Source organism: Mangifera indica, chromosome 16, assembly GCF_011075055.1.
Source record: "Mangifera indica cultivar Alphonso chromosome 16, CATAS_Mindica_2.1, whole genome shotgun sequence".
NCBI classification, from domain to species: Eukaryota; Viridiplantae; Streptophyta; class Magnoliopsida; order Sapindales; family Anacardiaceae; genus Mangifera; species Mangifera indica.
Window position 1 is genome coordinate 6,414,121 of NC_058152.1, and position 21,899 is coordinate 6,436,019.

The following is a 21,899-nucleotide window of genomic DNA, read 5'->3' on the forward strand; positions in this document are numbered from 1 at the left end:
ATTCATCTTAATAGGAACTTTCCCAGACTCAAAATGTGTTTGACTAGTTTTTCACATGTCTAGAGACTTAAAAAATAACTTTGGCATAGATATATAAAGAAACTCATTAAGAAAATACTATGTTATCTTGACTACTTTATACATATATATTTAGTCACATTTTCTTTTCATCATGGCTTTAAAACTATGATTGCGTTTTATAGCTATGCCATTTTGAGTCCCAGAATCTTGGAAATTTTACAAAATTTTCATTATGGTTATATTGCTAACTTCCATGTCTATATAATTTCCAAACCTAAATGTGGACTCTCACTTACTTAGTCTTTATTTATTGACCAAATTTACATCCAAAACTTTAATCCTATTTGGGCAGAAAGACTATTACTTGTTATTGTGGTTCTTTCTTTATAATTGGGTATCAATTGAATAGCTAAACCTATTATTGAAGACTCATTCACTTTATGCTTTCCTTATTAATAATACCTCATATTTGATTCTAATTCATATACTAGTATTGATTTGACTAAAGTCAAATGTGAATCTTATGGTGCTTTCTTATGACTATCATACCTTGTTAAAGCCATATCACTCACTAAACTAGTATCTCCAATATTGTGTGACGTTTTAGCGACCTTAGGGTAAACCTCCAATAAGGGAATCAATAATGGATTCTTGATGGCTAGAAACCTAAACTTGATGGATTTATCCCACTTACCATGTAAATCCTTTTATTCAATTGAGATTTTATATTAGGCTTGGATGGTCCATAAACTTGTTAGGTCAAAACTATATCCTCAATCAATAGTTCAAATTCAAATCTTATATCAAATTCTTTAAAATTAGAGCCAGTTAGAACCTCTGTTATGACATTATTATTATTATTCACAATAATAGTCTATTAAAAATATGATGCAATAAGCAATATCAATGGCAATAAATAGCTTCAAAACTTTATAAGTTATTATCCATGAGAGTTCCAAGTGCATCATCATATAATCACCTTTGGGTAGATAATACAACATGCAATTATGACTCTCGAGTATAAAGTTACAAATAAGGAGAATAAATAACTTTTGGAAAGTTTATCACCTTTAGACAACTAAACCTCTTAGGTTACTACTTTTTTTCACACCAGAAGGAAAAACATATATCCATTAAAAAATCACAATCATCTTTGAATGAATTGAAATTTTCATGACCAATGTAATTCCACAATCACCTTATGCAACCATTAATTTTTACACACATTATAACCACCTTTGGGGAAGAAATTATATGTATCAAATTAAAGAATATCTTTTCACAAAATATAGAAATTTCATAACTTCAATGAATGTATCGCCTTGACGATTAAACATTCTAACCATTTACAATAACTTTTACAAAGACTAATAATATTGCCAAATTTAAGATTTCATGAGATACAACACCAAATTATCTTCAATAATCCTAATTAAGTTTTGCAACAAATCCATATTAGACAATAATTAAAATAGCTTTAAAACTATATAAGTTACACCTTATAGGGATTCTTAATGCATCATCACTAAGTCACCTTTGGGCAAAAAAAATGACATGCTATTAAGATCTCAAACACAAGTTTACATGCCCATATAAGAAATCTTCAAAACATATGGTTTTCAAAAGATTTATCACCTTTAGGTAGATATACTTTCTAGACCATTGTTCATCCTCTGTTTAATAGGATAGCACATGTCAATTGAACAAGCCCAATCACCTTTGGGTGTATTGAGTTCTCTACGACTAGTGCATTTTCAAAATTAACCTTATGCATTTAAAACAGAAAAATGTGTCATTACTGAAAGGAAAATTTTGCAAGCCTTAATAATGTACCACTTTGGTGATTATCATCATGAAAACTGACAAAATTATTCCAAGGATACTTATATAATAGTCTTAATCAAGATTTTATGAGACATGATACTTTATTGTCTCTAACAATTTTCTTTAAAAAAATATGTGCATCTAACCCAATGAACATTAGTTTTAATCTAATGTGGTAATTTAACCATGTGTAATAGAATTGATATTATACTTTATGTCACAATATTTAATCCAAAAAATTAAATTTATCTTCAATTGAGACCTACAAACACATCATATGCCTTTACATGCTAACACATACTATTCATGTAGCATCATAAGTCCTTCATGTACATCATGGATTGTTGCTTGCCTTTCACATGTTATTATGCACGCATTGCCACATCCCTTAATGCACTATCTTAGACTCTTAATGCACTCTAACGTGTCTAAACCACCTTAATGCCTTCACATGCACCCTATAAAACCTTTCAAGTGAACTTGCATGACCTAAGAACCTTTAAAATCTTGTCTCATGTAATAATGTGTCTAGGAGGAACTTTGTAGCCTTATCACCTACTCTTACATGTTGATGTGTCTAAAGATCCTTAACGCACTTATACACATAATTAGAAATGTATCACACACTATTTACATACATTAACACATTTTTGGAAGATCCTACATGTTACTTGCATCCACTATAAGCCTATAATTGCCTCTAGGGATTGCAAAAGCACTAAATAAATGATCTCACACACCAAATGTGCCTCCAAAGCATATTCATGCCTCATGGTCACTAGAACAATTCCACGTGCTTAAATGCACTTCTAAAAGACTATCACTTCCTAACACATGCTTCCAGCACAATTCACGTTCTTGCATATGCTTCCAGATAAACCTCATATGTTTTCACATGCTAGATATAGTGATCACACGCTTCACACTTCAACTTTCACACATGAAACTCATGCTCCAAGCTAGGTCAATTAGTTAAAATAGGTCGAGTACATGGGCTGCTATTAACCCATTGACTTTAACTGGGTTACAATTATTAGTTTAAATTAGAGAGTTGGGTTTTCCGGTTTTTCCAACTCAGATTTGACTTATGTTTTTTCACAAACCCTAATTTTTCAAATCAAAATCTAGGCAACAATCTTTCCCGATTCTAGCAATAATTTATTATCTTAGATGACAAGGAAGCTTCAAACCATGTCGTCGTCAACTCCAACTATATCTCTAACTCTAAATATGATTGAAAAAATGAAGGAAAAGGTAAAACATTTTGGCTCAGATGGTCTTCATAGCTTGATTCCGTTCAAGGATGGAAGGTTTCATCAAATGAGGATGTGGCGTGAGATACTATTCATACCGACAGTGGCACATACGCCTCCAATTTTGCTAGAATTAAAGCAAGAAATCAACCTTACCTGGTGACTTCTTATAACCAATTTCGACTAGAAAACAATCTCCAAATCCAAAATTAAACTCATCAAATTGAAATTCAAAATTCAAAATCGTAAATTAGTGATTTTCAGACTTTATTATCAGAGTTTGTTTCATCAATTTTAAACCTATATTCCAACATAGAACTTTAATTAAAAAAAAAAAACTATTTGAATTTCAAAACCCTAATTTCAAAATTATATTTCCAAACTAAAATTTCAAACCCTAATTCAGAATAAACAAGTTCTGATTTCTATTTCAAAAATTTCGAATTTCATTACCTAATACATCTTCTCTAATACCACATGAGAATTATTTTTTGTGTAAACTGAATAAAATAAATCATTCAACTGTAATCCTAAGATCTAAGCACAAGTTACAAAAACATTGAATTAAAATTTAGGGTTTTAGAACTACATAGATTGTCATGCAATTTGAATTCATAAAGCTTTTGAAATTACCTACCTATATTTCTCGATATGATTTGGTCTTCTACTCTAGAAACTTCCCTGAATGACAGTTTTGAATGGATAAGCTATATTGTAAACAAAGTTATCAATATCCTACAATACACAATATGTATCCTACAATACAATATATGTGGAAAATGATATGTATCATGAGGTGTATCAAATAAATACGATATAATAGATGTATCGTATAACATAATACATATTACCATAAGGATTAATACTTTTTAGAGAAAATGATGATGTGGTAAAGATTTATATGAGAAATTTTAAAATTTTCAAGGGTGTTTATGATATTTTTCAAAATAATGATGTGTCAATTAGATTTTTTATTATTTTATTTTTTAAAAGTTCTATTATACGATATAATACGATACTCAATATACAATACGAAAAATTAAATTTTTTATATACAATATGATACATGATTCAACTATCATGACCGTATTAGGTTTTGGAGCAAAGACTTCATGATCCTTATAAAACACTAACTGTGTTATCCAAACCAAAAACTTGACTAAGAACCTTCAAGCATTGACTCTTCCAATAGATTTTAACTCTCTGATTATAGAAAGTGATGCATCTAATTATTATTAGGGAGGAGTTCTAAAAGCCAAAGGTATTGACAATATTGAAAAAATAGTTCGATATACATCAAGAAAATTCTCACCTGCTGAAATAAACTATCCTGTTTATGAAAAGGAAGTTTTAGCAGCCAAAAAATGTATTGATAGATTTCGATTATTCATTATCAGTCAAGAATTCATTTTAAGAACTGATTCTAAATATTTAACCTCATTTATGAAATTGGTCTTAAAGGATGACAAAACTAGACTAATAAGATGGCAAATCTGGTTTGCGGAATATCGCTTCAAGATTGAATTTATATTTGGAAAGTCTAATGTTATCACTGACTTTTTGTCCAGAACATTATAGGAAAATGGATAAAAAAAATCAAACTGGAAGAAGATTTTCATGCTCCAAATATCGGGCAACAACTCATCTGAGGAGGAATTGCCCTTCAATGAAAAATATTGTGATGCTGGAAAAATCAAGCTCTCGAATTAGCAAAGGCGAACAATCAGTCTCAAAGATGATTAATTCAAAAAAGCTTGAAGACACTCTTCTTGAAAAGGTAAATACTGTGTTTAAACAGGTTCTTACAATATTACAACATACTACTGTGAATCCATCATAGAATCTTTGGATAGTGCACCTAGCTTGATACGTTCCAGATCTCAACAATCTCTGGATACGAACACTTTTGATCGAAGAAACCCAAAATATCAGAAGGCAACTGTAGCAAGCCTGGTGACACCAAGGACAAAAAACTTTGAAATTGGAAGTTCTAGCAAAACAAAAGGAAATTCAGGAAGTTCTGAATATTCCAACAAAAAGAACCTTCAAAGAAAAGGATAAACTATTATGAAACAGGAAACTGCCAAAAAGTAGGAAAAAGGAATGAAAAATCTACAAGAAAAACTTAACTATATAGAAAAATTCGACATTCCTGAAAACTTAAAGCTAACTGAAGCCAGCAGAGTAATATTAGAAGACCTAAACGTTCAATGTCGTATAGCCTTAGCTATGGGACAAGGTGAAGTGGAACTTGGGCAGATATTGCGAAAACTAGCCAATAGGCTAACATGGCTTGAAGCAAATAAGATTTATTACGAAGAAGAAGAACTCTCAAGAGGATCTGTTCTTCAGAAACAACTACTTTTAAAGTATAGACTACTTAGAGATATAACAGACTTCGAAATGTCTTATCTCGAAATAGTCACTTTAAAAGGATTAATGACATCTCTGAATGAAGAAGACAAAAAGGATCTCTATAAAGGACTTTCTATATTTTTGGATGGATTTATAGAATTAAATGTTCCATGGAAGCTTTTTCAGAAAGGATTTTATGGATCATTTTTTAAGAAGGGATGGATAGATGTAATTGAAATTGATGTATAGAAAGCGATAATGAACCTAGAAATACCAGATGCCATTAAACAAGCATTCTATGTATTTAATAGAAGGATTCATACATTTACCTATGTGATAACTTCATCAGTTCAAAAAGATGATAACATTGTACAAATATGGGAATTTGTTATAGGGGAACCATGGTATAATATAATGGTTCGTGAAGACGTCTTAATAGGACAGACGACACTATAACAACTTTATGAACTTAACAAAGTAGAAGGATATTGGATAAGACTACATATAGTAAAACTACTAATAGTTCAATCCAGTTAGAAGACTCTTGATGAAGAATGAGATAGTTCACACTGACAAGGGAATAATAGTTATCTTATAAAAAAAGTACGCAAGGGTTCTAGACACTTTGTTTAAGGAAAATCAAGCCCAAATCAAAGATATGGTTGAAGGATTTAAACCTTATAATATATCTAATTAGGCTCTGATTGAAAATACAAAGGATATACTTCGATGCGTTATCAATCATAAGGTTGAAGCTCAGGCCCAAATTGCAAATGCCCAACCAAAGGAAGAAGGAACCTTTGGAGACTTCATGGACTTATTGGATCAACCCATGAAATGAGCCCAAGGAAAGGGAGATCTGCTCAACCCAAAAGCAAAAGAGCAGCACATACAAACGCAACGTGTATCAAATATGTGGAAGACAAGTGGAAAGTAAAGACAGAAGATCAACGGAGGAAACTTTGCCGACACTCTGAAGATCAAAGACTTATGAAACACCACTTGGATTTTACTGTTATAAAATATGTAAAATGTGATTGACATATGGGAGACTAAGACCCCAGTGTTCAGAACACGTGGTCGTCATTTTGTGTCGGTTGGAGACAACCAAGTACAATTATTTAATAAGTTACTATTTACTTTTACTGTATTATCAATGAATTCAAAATCATTTGAAATTCAAAAGCTTTTCTCTTCTATAAATAGAGGAGACCAGTCTAAAAGTTTGTAAGAGTAATATAACGAGTGAATACATATCTTTCGCTAAACTTGCTCAAGATTTCAGAAGCAAGGTACTTTAAAATTCAACTCTTTACTCTTCCTATTTATATTATGTTTATGCATTTAATAATATAAATAGCTTGTTTTATGATCAATGAATGCATACCATTAATAAAACCTGACTAATATGTTATGATTGAGATCTGTTATTTAAAATCATAACATATGATAAATAGTGAAATTGGTGAAGAGATCATTATGGTATCAGAGCCATGGTAGAATGATAACCAATTTCTCTAATAGTAATTTTATTGAAGTGTGAATTTCAGAACATCATTGTTGGATGTTAGAAATTTTATTATTATAAAATTATTATGAATAATGATCTAATTAGAAACATGTGTATTAATCAAAACTGTTTTTATTTAGATCATGGAATTGAACATAAACCTGAAATAGGGTTGTTAAACACTATTATAGATGATTTAAAGAGCTTGGATAACAAGTTCGATAATCTTGATAGGACATTGAATTATTCAATTTATCAAATATTTTCAGTGACTCAAGAATTGGTTAAACTAGAAGAAAAAATCTCTAGTATCAATTCTGATCTACAAAAACTTAGAGCTTTGGAACGTGTTCTTACTATTTTAATGAATAGGTAAACACGGAAACCTGGCCAATAATAATTTTGGTTTTTCTAATACTATCATCAGGATAGGAAATTATCCTATGTCATTAATTCTTAGTGACATAGAGCAAGTGGAACCAATAGAAGGTTACACAGAAAAAGAGATCAGACAATATACCTTTGATCTTTATAACGGGAACCCAGATATTCGTCAAGACTATCTAGTATGGTTAGGAGTTAAGAGGCTATTAGACGTGGTTCGAAGAGCCTTGTGCCAAGGCTGCACATGTATACTCTGCTTTATCCCAACCCAGATAATAACCATAAAAACTAGAGAATTAGAATTAAAGAGACTTTGGTTGGATAAAGTAGAAGCTGTTATAGGATATTGGAACGAAGAGTCTCAAAATCCTAAAGAACCTCCAAACATATTTCCTAACCAAGAAATGATAGATGAAGAAACACTTAAGCAATTTGCTGCCAGTCTACAAAGCAAATATCCTAGTCTTCCACCAGGATATGCAAACTTTGTAGCTCAGGAATCCTAAGGAGATTAGGAAAAAGCTGAAAACTTATATTTAAAGGCGATAAAAAAAGAATACTTTGTTTCAAAGGAAGAAAGAAAAAGAAAGGTTGATCTTCCTAAAATCTTTCTTTCGGATGTTGAAAAAATCAACAAATATTACAAAGAAGAGCTTAAGAGACAAAGGAAAACTTCAGAAAATAGGAAAGCTAAAAAGATTTCTCTAAGACCAAAGATAGAAGAACTAGAGAATCTGATCTATAATCTAAGAAAGGTTGAAATAAAAGATGACTCTTCAGAAGGAATGAAGAATCCTTTACATTCATTTGAAGGATTTCTTCGTGAAATCTCTAAGCCTGAATATACTCTAACGACATATACTACTCAAATTAAGTCAAAATATACTTCAAGACCTATACAAAAGATGGTAGAAATACCTTCTAGTGGAAGTTTCTTAAATATAAATTGCATAAGCAACATGGTCGAAGTAATTGAAATTTGGGAAACTGTCAACTGGGTCCATGTGCAAAATAAAGCCTTTGACCTAGGACAAACACACCGTTTTCTAAGATCTACACTGCAAGGGATTGCAAAAAGCTTCTAGTTAGGATTAGAAGCCAGCACTAGAATATTAGAAATGGTAAACAACTTAAAAACTCGTGAAGGAATATTCACACTTTTTAAGGACATGCTCTCAAGAGAATTTACTGGCATAACTATCACTAGTAGAAATCTTGCAGAGGTAGTTACCCTATAAGCTATAACAAAGCTTAGGCTTTGTGATATGTGTCAACTTGAAATTTTCGTTTGTGAATACAAACGATACTTTTATCAGCTACCTGTCGGAATGCAAGAAGTTATAAAAAATACCTTCTTTACTAAGTTGCCATATGGATGGGACAAAGCGTCTAGCGAAGCCTTTAAACTACTTCTAGAAAAGAATCAGATAGTGGATTCCTTGGGAGGAAGAATAGAGGCTATAAGGTAATTGATTCAAACCAGGTGTCTAAATGCTAAGCTTGATAAAGATACCAAAAAGCTAAATTTCAATGATGCCTACTGTTACAATTTTGATAGAGTCCTAGGAGAGTATGGATGCAAAAAATCATCCTCTAAAACTCTAAGACATCAAAATTGGAAAACTCATAAAAAGCAAAACACTTTTCTATGGAAAATGAAATTTCCAAAACGCTTTAAAAATATGAGGAAGACCTATTTCTAATCGAACCAAACTTCCTAATCATGAAAGGTTCATTAGAAAATCAATCGCAAAAAAATGAGGAGCAAGGAAATACTGTGCCACTTACCCTTCAGGAAAAAATGCAAATTGTAATTATTGTTGGATTTATGACAACAAAGATCATTATGCGAATAGGTGTCCAAATAAAAGCAAAAAGAAGGCAAGTCTTAAATTCTTAAATGTGAATTTAGAATCAAATACTTTTGAATATGAGCCTATATTTGGATACGAAATTAATTTCGATGACGAATCAGTCTATAAACTGATTTCAGAATGCTTCGATACCTCGGATTTGGAAAACTATTTTGAGGAATACTCTTCAAATGAGAACTCTGACGATGAAGAAGGAAAGAAAAATTTATCTAAAATAGATAAGGATGTTAATTCTTATCATATCTTTATGAATAAAATAGAAAGTTTAAAAGAACCTTCTAATATATTCACAGATGATGAGGAACTCATATCATTAGAACCCAAAACTAATCCACAGTCAGTGATTAGTTGGACTACTGATTATGAGGATACATCAGTTAACCCAAATGAATGAGTAATTCCAAAACTCTAGCCTAAAGAGGTATTTGGAAAAACTTCATGATGGATATTTTAGGCTCGAGGCTTGGAAGATGTACATAAAAAGCCTATTAGATTGGCTTTAACCCAATCAAATATAGGGAAATCATTTTATCAAATGATGAATGGTTATTAAAACTACGTGAACTTGTGAAACGGGCAAACAACAAGTATCATTATGTACAACTAGGAGCTATACAGGTAAGAATACAGGGTATATTCCATGGCGGTATGAATGTTCCTATCTAGGTTACATTACTAGATAGGAGATGGACTACATTTACTAATGCTTTAGTGGGAGGATTTCATGCCAATCTAGCTTTAGGAAACTCTTATGGAATGATCCGACTAGGATATATGGTCAATCTTAAAGATCCCAACCTTAAGAGGATTATGGTTTTGAGAATTCATACTTCTGGATTGGAAGAATTATTACAATCTAGTAACGGCGTAGCAATCTAATATAGGATGATCTATCGTTTAGTAAATTTGGTAAATCCTATGTCAATGCACTCACATTCAAATACTAAAGTGCATGGTCCCGACTCAAACTCTATTATTCCAATAAATCCCACTATAGTCAATCCTCGACAATTGACATGGCCACGAAATTGGGTTTTAACCTTTACACTGCAGCCCAGCGTGGTAGACATGGAAATAAACCCGGGGATAAAAATAGAGGAAATTAGTGACAAGGTCGATATTACTCTCCCTATTCCAAGAAACTTAGTTTCAAGGAATGCTATATTTTCACCAAGAAATTCAATTTCTAAAAGGAAAGAAGATATTGGACCAAGTGCACCAAGGATTAATATGCTAGAAAAGGACAGATTAGACAACTCGGATATAGAAAGCCATATTTCAAGGAATTCTTCTATAAGAAGAATAGTTAGCTACAAATCTGTTCAAATTCTAGTATATGAAGAAGAAGATACTCTATCGACACGAATGATAATGAATCATAAAATTCGTTGTCATGCTTTAGTACAAGGAATGATAGACACTTGTATTATAACGAAACTCTATTTCCCAAAATATAAGCCTTATACTCTAGATATTTTGGTAGATATAAGAGCAACAAAGTTTATATGATCATGGAATTTTGGAAAGAACTTGAAAAGCCTATCATGAACATTGTTGCAAACGAAGGACAAAATATGATCACGAAATTTGTCCAAGATGTGACTATATTGTTAAACAAGAAAAAATTCGTTCTAAAGGAAATCCTTTTGTTAGATTACTTAGAAGTAGATTTTATTCTTGGAAACTCATTTCTGCGTGGGCAAGCAGAGGTGAGGCCCTTCATCCAAGATAATGATTATATTATTCTTGGAGGACACATAATTCCTATTTTAGTAAGGCCAGATCTCTCTAAAGTTCAAAACGGCTTTAGGCCCAAGAGACTGTAACATGAAAAAGAGTACATCATATTCTCTGTTAAACCAAAAGAGAAATGGTGGATAAATGCTTTTAAAACAAATAGGAATAAAATAACATGTCAAGTAAAATCTGATACTCTAAATCAAGTATACCGGATTGCTCGAGGGAAAACATAAAAAATTCGAACCTCAATGGTATGCCTTGAAAAGAGAAATAAGATTTTAAAAAATGACAATCATGCAAACTCTTGGATTCTTGAAAAGATTAAAGAATTCAAATAGGAACTTTCTCCATGTTTTGATGATCTACCATTAAAATTATAGGAAAGGAATAGAGTATTTGCTAAAATAAAACTACGAGATCCAAATGCTAAAGTGAAATCAGAGTCTCGTAGATACTCCCATAACACAAAGGAGGAATTTACAAAGCAAATCCCAGAATTATTAGCAAAAGGATTGATTCGAGAAAGTCATAGCCCTCATTCTTCACCAGCCTTTATGGTGATGAATAGAGCTGAGTAGATAAAAGGAAAGGCTAGAATGGTAATCGACTATAGGCACTTAAATAGTAAGACTATAGATGATGCGTACAAAATCCCTAACAAATCAGCTTTACTAAACAAAGCTAGATTTGGAAAAATATTTTCACGTTTTGATTTAAAGTCAGGATTTTGGCAAATCAGGATGGCGGAACAAAATATTCCTTTGACGGCTTTTACATGCCCAAAAGGATTATTTGAATGGCTGGTGTTACCATTTGGATTAAAACAGGCATCTGCTATATTCCAAAGGAAAATGGATAAAGTTTTTTTTTGACTTATTTGATTTTTGTGTTGTTTATGTAGATGATGTACTGGTCTTTAGTAAAACTAAAGAAGAACATAAAAATAATCTAGAATAGGTAATTAGAAAATTCCTTGAACATGGAATGGTCTTATCCGAAAGGAAGATAGACTGGTTCCAAACCAAGATTAAATTCTTGGGGGTTGAATTTGGAGAAAGAGGAATGCAACTCCAAGATCATATTGCAAAGAAACTGCTAGAATTTCCTGATATGAAGATAAGCATATGTTACAGCAATTTCTTAGACTTGCTAATCAAATCAGGGGACATTAAGTTTTTATATGCATCAACATCATCAAATGTGTATGATTTAAATTATTGAATTACAAAAAAGAAAATAAAAAACTAAAATCAGATCAAGAGAAAAATGCAAACTAATTTGTTGTATCAAGTAAATATGGCAAGGAAGTCAAGTCCAACTAAGGCACAACCCAAGCCCCCTTTTTTTGGCCAGACACAAACAAGCATAGCCCATTATTGTTGTAGGTCATTCTAAGTCTGCAAATTGTCTAAGCTATGCCATAGGCCTAGACTTCAGGCTCGCAGGTCAGGCTAACCTAACCTGACACTATAGCTAGATTAAAAAATATTAAAAATATTAAAATTACAGAATAGTTGTAGGAATTGTTTTGCCTTTTGTAGGTCAAGCTAGTAGTTGTTGGCATTTTCAAATTTTTTTATTTTTTTCTATATAAACCCCCATCCCTCACTCTTTAATCACACACATCCAAAACCTAATTTCTTAATCTCTTTATACATTTTCTTCATTCAATCTCTCTCTAGATTATCTTCATTCATTTTCAATCTTAAACTCTCTTATATCCCAACCAAATTTTAATTTTTTCTAGCTCTAGTAACTTATTTTCTGTTTGTTAAAAAATTTTGTATTTTTTTCATTTATTTTTTCACATTCGGTTTTTTACTAAAAAAATATTTTTAAGTAATTATTAAATTTTACTAATTTATATATCCTTTCAAATTAATACAATCGAAAATTGTAAATAACAAATTGATCCTTCAAATCACATTTATTTATATTTTCAAATAATATAAAATTATTTTCTATCACTAATTGTCGTATTCTAATTAAAGGAAACACACTTTATTTTATTAGCGGCACCACATTGGGTGTTGTTTTCTCTAACTACATCTTTTTGGCTTATTTAACGCTTGAGATCTTGAACAATTATTGTTCATATGCTTCACTAGCAAAAAAAAACTAAGAAACTCACTTGCATGACCTTCAGATAGTATCACTCATTTTTTTTGCTTTACCTGCTAGTTTACTACTTCCACCGTTCCCTTAATATAGAGGTGTGTATAATTCAGTTTAAACTATAAAATCAAATCGAATCATTTAAAAATTACAGTTTGTTTTGGTTTGGCTTATAAAATGGTTTGATTTAGGTTGAAAATTTTTCAAACCATGAGAAAATTGTCGATCGCTGGAAACGCCATAGCCATAGCCACGGAAAGACTAAAGCATTCGTTGGTGGATAAGTAAACTGGTTCTCTCCTTGACTGTTTAAAGATAATCATAGTGATTATAGGCACCATAATGATCAAATGCTAATCTTCTCGATATTGTATTATGACTATGAAGATTACATATGTGTGAATTGGTGCATTAATTTAACTATATTCGCTGTATAAATTTTGTGGATGCATTGATTAGGATTAGTTCATGTTTGATGATAATGATGATATGATTTGAGTTGTAGTGGTTGTATATGTGTTTGTAGTTAGAGATAAATATGAATAACTATTTAAGAGATATGCTGGAACCCTTTGTATGTGAATGAACGACCTAAAGTAGCCAGAAAGTGCAAAACCATTGGTTTTCCATGATCTTTGAATCATGACACATGGCCATGTATGACCTCATACGTGCCTATGTGTCCTTAGTTTAAAATAGAAAATTATGCATTCTACGTGCGCTCGTTTTGAGGAAAGTCATACATGACCGTGTGGTATGAGACACACACCCGTGTATAACTTTCCAAAAATAGACATTGTGTGTAAAAAATGGCACATAGGGGTGTACTCTAGGCACCCACATGTTTAGCCATTGAAAAGACCATTTTACCCTTAGTTCAAGTACATTGAAGAAGAAGAAAAAAAAGTAAGAATAAGAGACTTTAGTAAAGGAAAACAAGCTAGATAAAATCAGAAAGAATGTTTGACTATGTAAAAAATGACACGAGATCCCGATGGAGTTAGATCTTGTTTGAACATTAGAAAGGTTAAGGAAAGTGATTCACATTCAATTAGCCACCAATTGTGTACATAAGTGGTAAGATTTGTGAAAACAATAGGGTTGGATACCCATAAGATGTATCATGCACTCGATGTCAAGGTGCATAGCCACTTAGTTCATTTTAAGTGTATATGGTAAGAATAATGGCTCTTCAAATATTTTCTTACGTGGTCCTATATGTACCCATGATATGGGGTCATCCTAAGATGATTTAACTAATAGTTTCGATTAGCTTATGTGTTGAGGGAAGAAATTGTTACCAATTTTTTTCTCACATGACCAGGGTGTCCTAATTAACTAGTCCAGTAGGTCGTATAGCATATGTTTAAGACACGACAAATAGTGACATGCAAGGTGTCTTATGTTTTCATTAGGGCATTATATATGTTGATTCTAACATAGGCCTTATTAATCTTGGTAGATGGCCTATGTCAGGGCACAAAGGTGTCGAGTTATGACAACATCTAAATTTGCAAATGGAACACTAGGTTTATCAGTTTATGAGTATTCAGGGTGCCAAGAGGTCATCAACTTATTGAGTATTTTCATTTACACATTTTTTCTTTTTTGTTGTCTTACAAGTAGTGATGAGTAGTGAGACATACAAGGGAGCCAACGGTCCAGTGAGTAGCTACACAAAGGTGAGGCATAATTATAATTTTTAGATTTTCTTTCCATTATATACTTTTTAATCATTTCGATTACATATCATGAGTTGTTAGACACATTAACTAAGATGGTTCAGCTTTCCGATATTCCTTTAATTTATGAAGTTTATTGAATGATGTATTTTAGTATTTATTCTCATTACACCTTTTTGCACACTTGAGTTTATATGATCATGCATTAAATTACAAGATTTTAAATTAAGTAGTCCAGTTATACATGTCTCTTTAGGCCATATTTTGGGTAAGGATATGAAACTGGAGAAAGGTGTTACAATTTTCAAATCGAAAACCATATTTCTTTTCAAACTGAACTAGACCATAAACCATATTTGTTTAATTTGTATATATATATATATATATATATATATATATATATATATATATATATATATATATAACTATATTTGATAAAAAAATTTAATAAACAATTAGGTGTACAATTTGTTTTTTATATTTATTTTGTTATTTTCTTTAAACGTATATTATGTATATTTAATATTTATTTTATATGTCTATATTATATTTCAAAAAATTATAATTCAATTAATTCTATTAAATTTTATGCATATATATATTAATTTAAATTATTCAAATCATGACAGTTGAATCATGTATCAAAAATTGAATTTTTCATATCATGTATTGTATATTGTATGGTATGATACACCTTTTAAAAAATAAAATAATAAAAAATTATAGTTGATATGTCATTTTTTTTAGAAAATATCACAAACACCCTAACATTTGAAAATTTTTCATAAACACCCATGCTGCACTATCATTTTTTTTAAAAAGTGTATCAATTTTATTAGTTATATGTATCTTATCTTAAAATATGTTTACTGTATTATATTAATTTGATACATCTTATGATATATATGGTTTTTCGCATGTATCGTATCGTATCAGGTATCATAGGATATTGATAACTATGATTTAAATTATAATCCAAACCGTACCAAATTATATATATTTTTTAGTTTGGTTTGGTTTGGTTTGAAACTTAAAATAATTTGGTTTGGTTTAAAAAATTTTCAAATCGCTTTTTCAATTTGGTTTAAAAAACTCTCAAAGTGAATCATGCACACCCCTCACCTTAATGTTTATTAACGACTTAGTTTCTTTTTTTTCTAATTTTGTTAATTATTATTTTTCTTTAAAATATTTTGATTATGAAAAAACTTAATATGTTATAAATTAAAAAATGTGTAAGCAATTGAAACAACTTTACTTTGTAGACTCAATTGACCAAAAATGGGTGCAATATAAACACTGAAGAGATATCTTGTAGAAACAAATAAAAGTTCTTATTTGTATCTACAAGGTCTCTCTTACATTATTTACATTGCACTCATTCTTGGTCAATTGAGTCTACAAAACTAAAGTCACCTTAATTATTTGAATGTATTTTTTATTTAGAACGTATTAAGTTTTTTCATTATCAAAATATTCTAAAGAAAAATAATAATTAACAAAATTGAAAAAACTAAATAGAAACTAAATAGTTAATAAACATTAAGGGAATTATTGGCAATAGTAGGTACAATAAAAATACAAGACAGAACACTATCTGATGACTATATACGTGAGTTACTCAATTATTCTTATTAGTGGAATGTATGAGCAACTATCTTAGATCTCGAACATTGAGTAAGCGAAGAAAACATAATTAGAGAAGGTAAATCCTAATACAATTTCATCGATAAAATGAAGAGTTTCCTCTAATTAGAATACAATAATTAATATTAGAAAATGATTTTATATTATTTAAAAATATATACAAAATGTAATTTGAATGATTGACCTATAATTTATGATATTTGACTATATTAATTTGAAAAAAATATGAATTATTAAAGCTTAATAATTATTATTTTTTGAAAATTAATTTTTTTGATATAATTACCCGGTCAGCTTGCTGCAAGGCCCAAGGGCTAACTCGGTAAGACCTTTACACAACCTTGCCCTATATACATAAGGTCATATTATAGGCCTGAACTATTTTTTGAGCCAACCATACCTGCCACTGTATGGGTCTTGACTAGCATAATCCACAAGCACGGTAGGCTGCACCCACTCTAGTATCAAGTGTTAACCAGTGCTTTTTTGAGAAAACTTTTCAATAAAAGGTAGTAACACCAAACGAATTCGACAAGCTATAAAAATGCATTAATACTTTTACTAATTATGGGTTCAACTTCAAATGCAAAAAGTTTTGAATGTATACGTTAACTTTTCCTGTGATAAGAAAAAAAAAAATCTTCAAATCACCTGATTTAGAAGCCAAAATTCCTAAAGTTGTCTCCCTTGTCTTCAAAAATAAAATTTAAAATTAGCAAAAATTGCAACTAAATGAAGGGGCAGACTCAACCCAGTAGCTAAGCAGACAGCTGTTAAGTAAGCCTCCAAGTTACTGAAGCTATATATTGATTCACTCTCGCTGAGCCGCATTACAAAAAATCAACACAAATTTTCATGGTCTTTACCAGAGTTGTTAACACACCCGCAAATGCCACATGTAATTTTCTGGTTGTTCAAATTTCAAACATGTTTTTTATCCAAATTAGCTGCAGCCACACGTTGTCGTTTCTTCCAATCTGGAACTCTACCTGGGAATGCCCACATCAAAACTTTTTCCCATGAATAGCAACTCAAAAACATGAGAGAAGCCCAAATCACAAGTTTATCCCTCAATCCCCGTGGCAATGGCACCAACTTAAAACAATCATTTAAGTCCCTAAATACGTCAGATGTAATGACTGTGAAGAAACCCACGGAGGTGATCAAAGGATACAAAAATGGTTTGTTTTCAGAGATGCTCTGGTTGGAAGGACGACCCATGTAGTTTACAGCAAAAGTGGCCACCTGGAGCATCATGCTTACCTTGTATGAAACCGACCGTATTCACAAGATTGCGATAAAAATCTGAGTCTGGTTCAATGCATTCATCCGGCATGTAGTTCTCTGCCTCTTTCACACAAGACATCAGGAAAAGCAAGTGAATTGCAAACTGTCCCATGAGCGAAAGGAAAACATATAGGCAGAATATATTAGGATGCGGCCGTGCAGCTGACAGAGTAGGAAGAGGCCGGGCATGTGATATGAAGAGGAAAAAGGCAGCTGTAAAGATATCACTGATTGTAACCTGGACATCCCCAAGCTTAACACCATCCAAATACATAACACTCAACACATATGCTGTAGCAAGGCAATTTAGGCCAAGTATTTTGAACATCTAAAGGGCTGTCACAAGAGCTCTGCGTCCCTGACGAATTATGTCTATTGTTGGTGCAACTGATGCATGCTTTGCTGTAAATGGTGATGCCATAGAGGCATCCCAAAGCTTGACAATAGGAGCAGAATGACTATCACCCTCAGTCATCTCATCAATCTGCATCTTCATCTTCTGTCGTTGCATCTCAACAGCCGCCTGATGGCGGTTACCAAAAGTGTGGCTGGTGGAAGAGCCTTCTTCATTCTGAGTGATAGGTTTGCCGGCAGCATCTGATGCAGACTTAGATTTCTTTGATTTACCTGACTTTGTCTTTTCTTCTTTAGATGTTCCTGATGATGAGGCTTTGTTTTGAGTTAGAGGCAAGGCATTCAAGAAAGCAACCAACATGTGCTTGAACAAAGAAAGTGTTAGATGTCTACTGCTGCAATCTCGTAGGACAGCAAAGCAAAAAAGTCAACACCACAAGTCTCTGATCATCATGCCCAGAAACAACACAAGAGAATGCGCTCTGTACCACAATATTGACACGTTCCATTTCAATTTCATCAGAAACAATCAGAGAAAGATCCTGTCTGAGCTTTCTTTTATCTTCTCTTCTTAATAGTATGCAGTAAAAATTTAATAACAAGCTTACTAGTCCTAGACCTAAACAAGGCTGATTCAAATAAATACAGAACATTTTGAGAGAGGAGGGGAGGGAGGCGTGTAAAGAAGCAGCTATAATTAACAGATTGGCCAAGAGTCATCTCTGAATAAAAATGTTACTCAAATGTTCACAGAACATGGCATGGGCGCATGTACCACAAGACAGCTCTAGACAAAAAGAAAATATTACTCTAGGTAGAGCAGAATGGTGCAGAAATACTTCACCTTACCCTCAACTGATAATTCAGCTTTGTACGAGATATTTTTTTAAAAATATTCCTATGAGATATGCCGACGATTAGGTTAGAAACTTACCTGGCAATGAAGTGATATTTTACTAGATTCGGAAGGAAAAGCAAATTTATCTTTGATTTCGGTAACTATAAATCCATGGCATTTCAAAAGATAGACCAATAAACTGAAACACAGCACTCATAGCAATGGACTTATCAGAGTTGACATATACAGACATTAACACATAAATTTACATCTTCAAATCAACAGTACCTGCTTCAGCGCCCCAACGTCATTACTACCATCCCCACACTTTAATGTCATCATTCCCACCGTTTTAAAAGTAGTCAAAATTAGTTCTTTTTGCTCAGGAGCAACTCTCGCAAAAACCTGTACAATTATAGTATACATTCTACCCAAATGAAACTATCGTCGTAAATATATTTTAACAGATAGCATCATTATAAAACCTTCATGTAAGGAATGACTCGTAGAACAGCAGAAGTCTGTTGTAACATTTCAATGCAGTCGCCTCCAATACAGAGATCATGAGTCTCTGATAAAGCTTCAACCTCTTTCTTACTGGAAGCAAATTGAGTACATTATCACTTTCCTCGGTTGATATATGAAAGCTATTTCAATTATACTTTAATATAAAAAGCTTTAAAATAAATTTATATAAATAAGTTCATTAGTAAATAAACATAAGTATAAAAGTCATGGTTAATTAGATAATTAATATTAACACTATACATACTTACATAGTTTCTTTTAGCATAAAACTATCATTGTAAGGTACCCTAAATGAACTCGTTCAACATTGTGATAGACAAACCCCGTATGCGTCTAACAAGTGTATTAAATAACTCTGCAATATTAATTGTCATCATGTTATACTTGTTACTTAGAAAATATGTCTTCTCTATTGCTAATACCCCACCTCACATAGCTAATCCTCTACTTTAAGATGCACTTTATCAATAAATCTCATCATGACCTCAAAATTTGTCTTTGTATGGCCTTCACTACTTTCCAGTATAAACAAGGGACCTGTGAGCTACGATTGTATTTTGATCGCATATTACAAAAAAGATGATGACAATAATATTCATGGTGTACATTTGGAAATACCTTAGCTATTGTAGAGTATATAACATAATATTGATCTAAGATTATTGCCAACTCAGGTATTTCACTGATGCAATTTTTAAGCTTTGTCAAAAAACGATACAATGTTGGATGATCTTCCTTTTTTCCTGTGCCAAAAGCTATTAGGTAGATATGGTTATTACCATCCAAGGCCATGACAAGAAATAAATGTCAAGGATATTGACCATTGAAGAAAACTACGTTAATGCAAATAACCAATCGAAAATATTATTGAAATGCACGGATGGAACAACCCAATGTCATGAAAAAGTACTGAAAATGATACTCCTCTACTGTTTGTATATGAGTCATGGTATCTGAATTAGCATGCTCTAAATTGTAGCAATAATTTGATAAAAACATAAATAACTCTTCTAGTAAGGCCCTTAATAATTGTATTACCTAATTATTTGTCTGTCAAGCTTATGAATATGATTTATTAATTTTATACCTATAGGAGATTCGATAATAATTTTTTTAGGTCAATAAATACGATTAATCAACATGAACTTCAACTTTATTAATTAACCAAAAGCTTTAACCCCAACTTACCTATGTATGATTTTATTTGATCTCTTGAACATATGTGTGTGAGATTTATAGAATAGATTTGAAATAAGTCACTAGGTTTTATCCTTCTTTCTGATAAATACCATTTGCATTTCTCATCAATGCACTTGATCTTCCATTTCTCCATTTCTAACTTGGGCACTTTGTATTGAAACCCTTTCTCCAATGCAAATTAAGTTATTGCATCTTTTAAGTGTTTTTTATCCTTAAAAATGTCACTAATTTTTATAACATTTTCCTTTGCACTGATCATGCACCATTAGATGTTGTTGAGGGGTGTGGAGGAAAATTGGGTAGTCACTGAAATGGATCAATGGGGATATTATCAACAAATAGGCTAACATAATTCCTGCCACTTTGAAAAGGATCTTTAAGCTGGAGACTACTAATATCATAATTAATAGGTGATGTATCCTCTCGGTCCAGCTCATTAAGAGGAACATAAACTATTTCATTCCCATCAAAATCACCCTAATCTGATACATTCTCTTTGCCTCTATAAACCCATTCTGCAACAATATAGAATGTATCATTATGAAAATTAGTCAAGTCTTCTCCATCAGATTCTTTTTCAAATTCACTATCATTATTATCACTTATTTCTTCTATTCCTTGTATTTCAATGGTGGTACATGTAATAAAAACTAGAATATATTCTAGGAAGTATTTTGACATGTCAATAAGACCCTCTATATCTTCATCATTTTTTATTTTTAGCTTGATATGTTTTGGTTTCATGCATAGCTAAATATTGTTCCAGATCAAATCAATACCACATTTTTACTCAATAACTAAATAGATCCCTTAAGTATTATTTTGGGTGGAATTTTAACCATTATTTTATAACCTCCAATGTATTTCATTATATTCTAATTACGTTGAATCCATTTTCATCAAAATGAACAACAATATAACCCACTATTTCAATAACCAATCCTATAATAAATAATATTAGTAAAAAGAAAAAACTATTTATCAGAAAAATCCACATTAATATTACCAATATCAAATAGTCCCCCTCTATTTTCTTACTATTTTTTAACGCCCTCAAATATTATCAAATATCAAAATGCCCTGTCTAATTCTCTTACATTTCAATTAACACTCTCCTACATTTTAGTTAACACCCACAAACATTGTCTGATATTAAAATATTTTTTTCATATGTTGCTTAATATCAAAATATCTTCTATATTTCTTTTACATTTCATTTAACCCCGTACATGTAATCAAAAATCAAAATACCGCTTATATTTTTTTAATATATACGAAATTGATATT

General features: G+C 31.5%; 1 pseudogene; it reads right to left on the reverse strand.

Annotated features, from left to right (window-relative positions):
- Positions 1-17,326: 17,326 nt before the first annotated feature.
- Positions 17,327-20,745, reverse strand: LOC123199619 (annotated as a pseudogene).
- Positions 20,746-21,899: the final 1,154 nt, after the last annotated feature.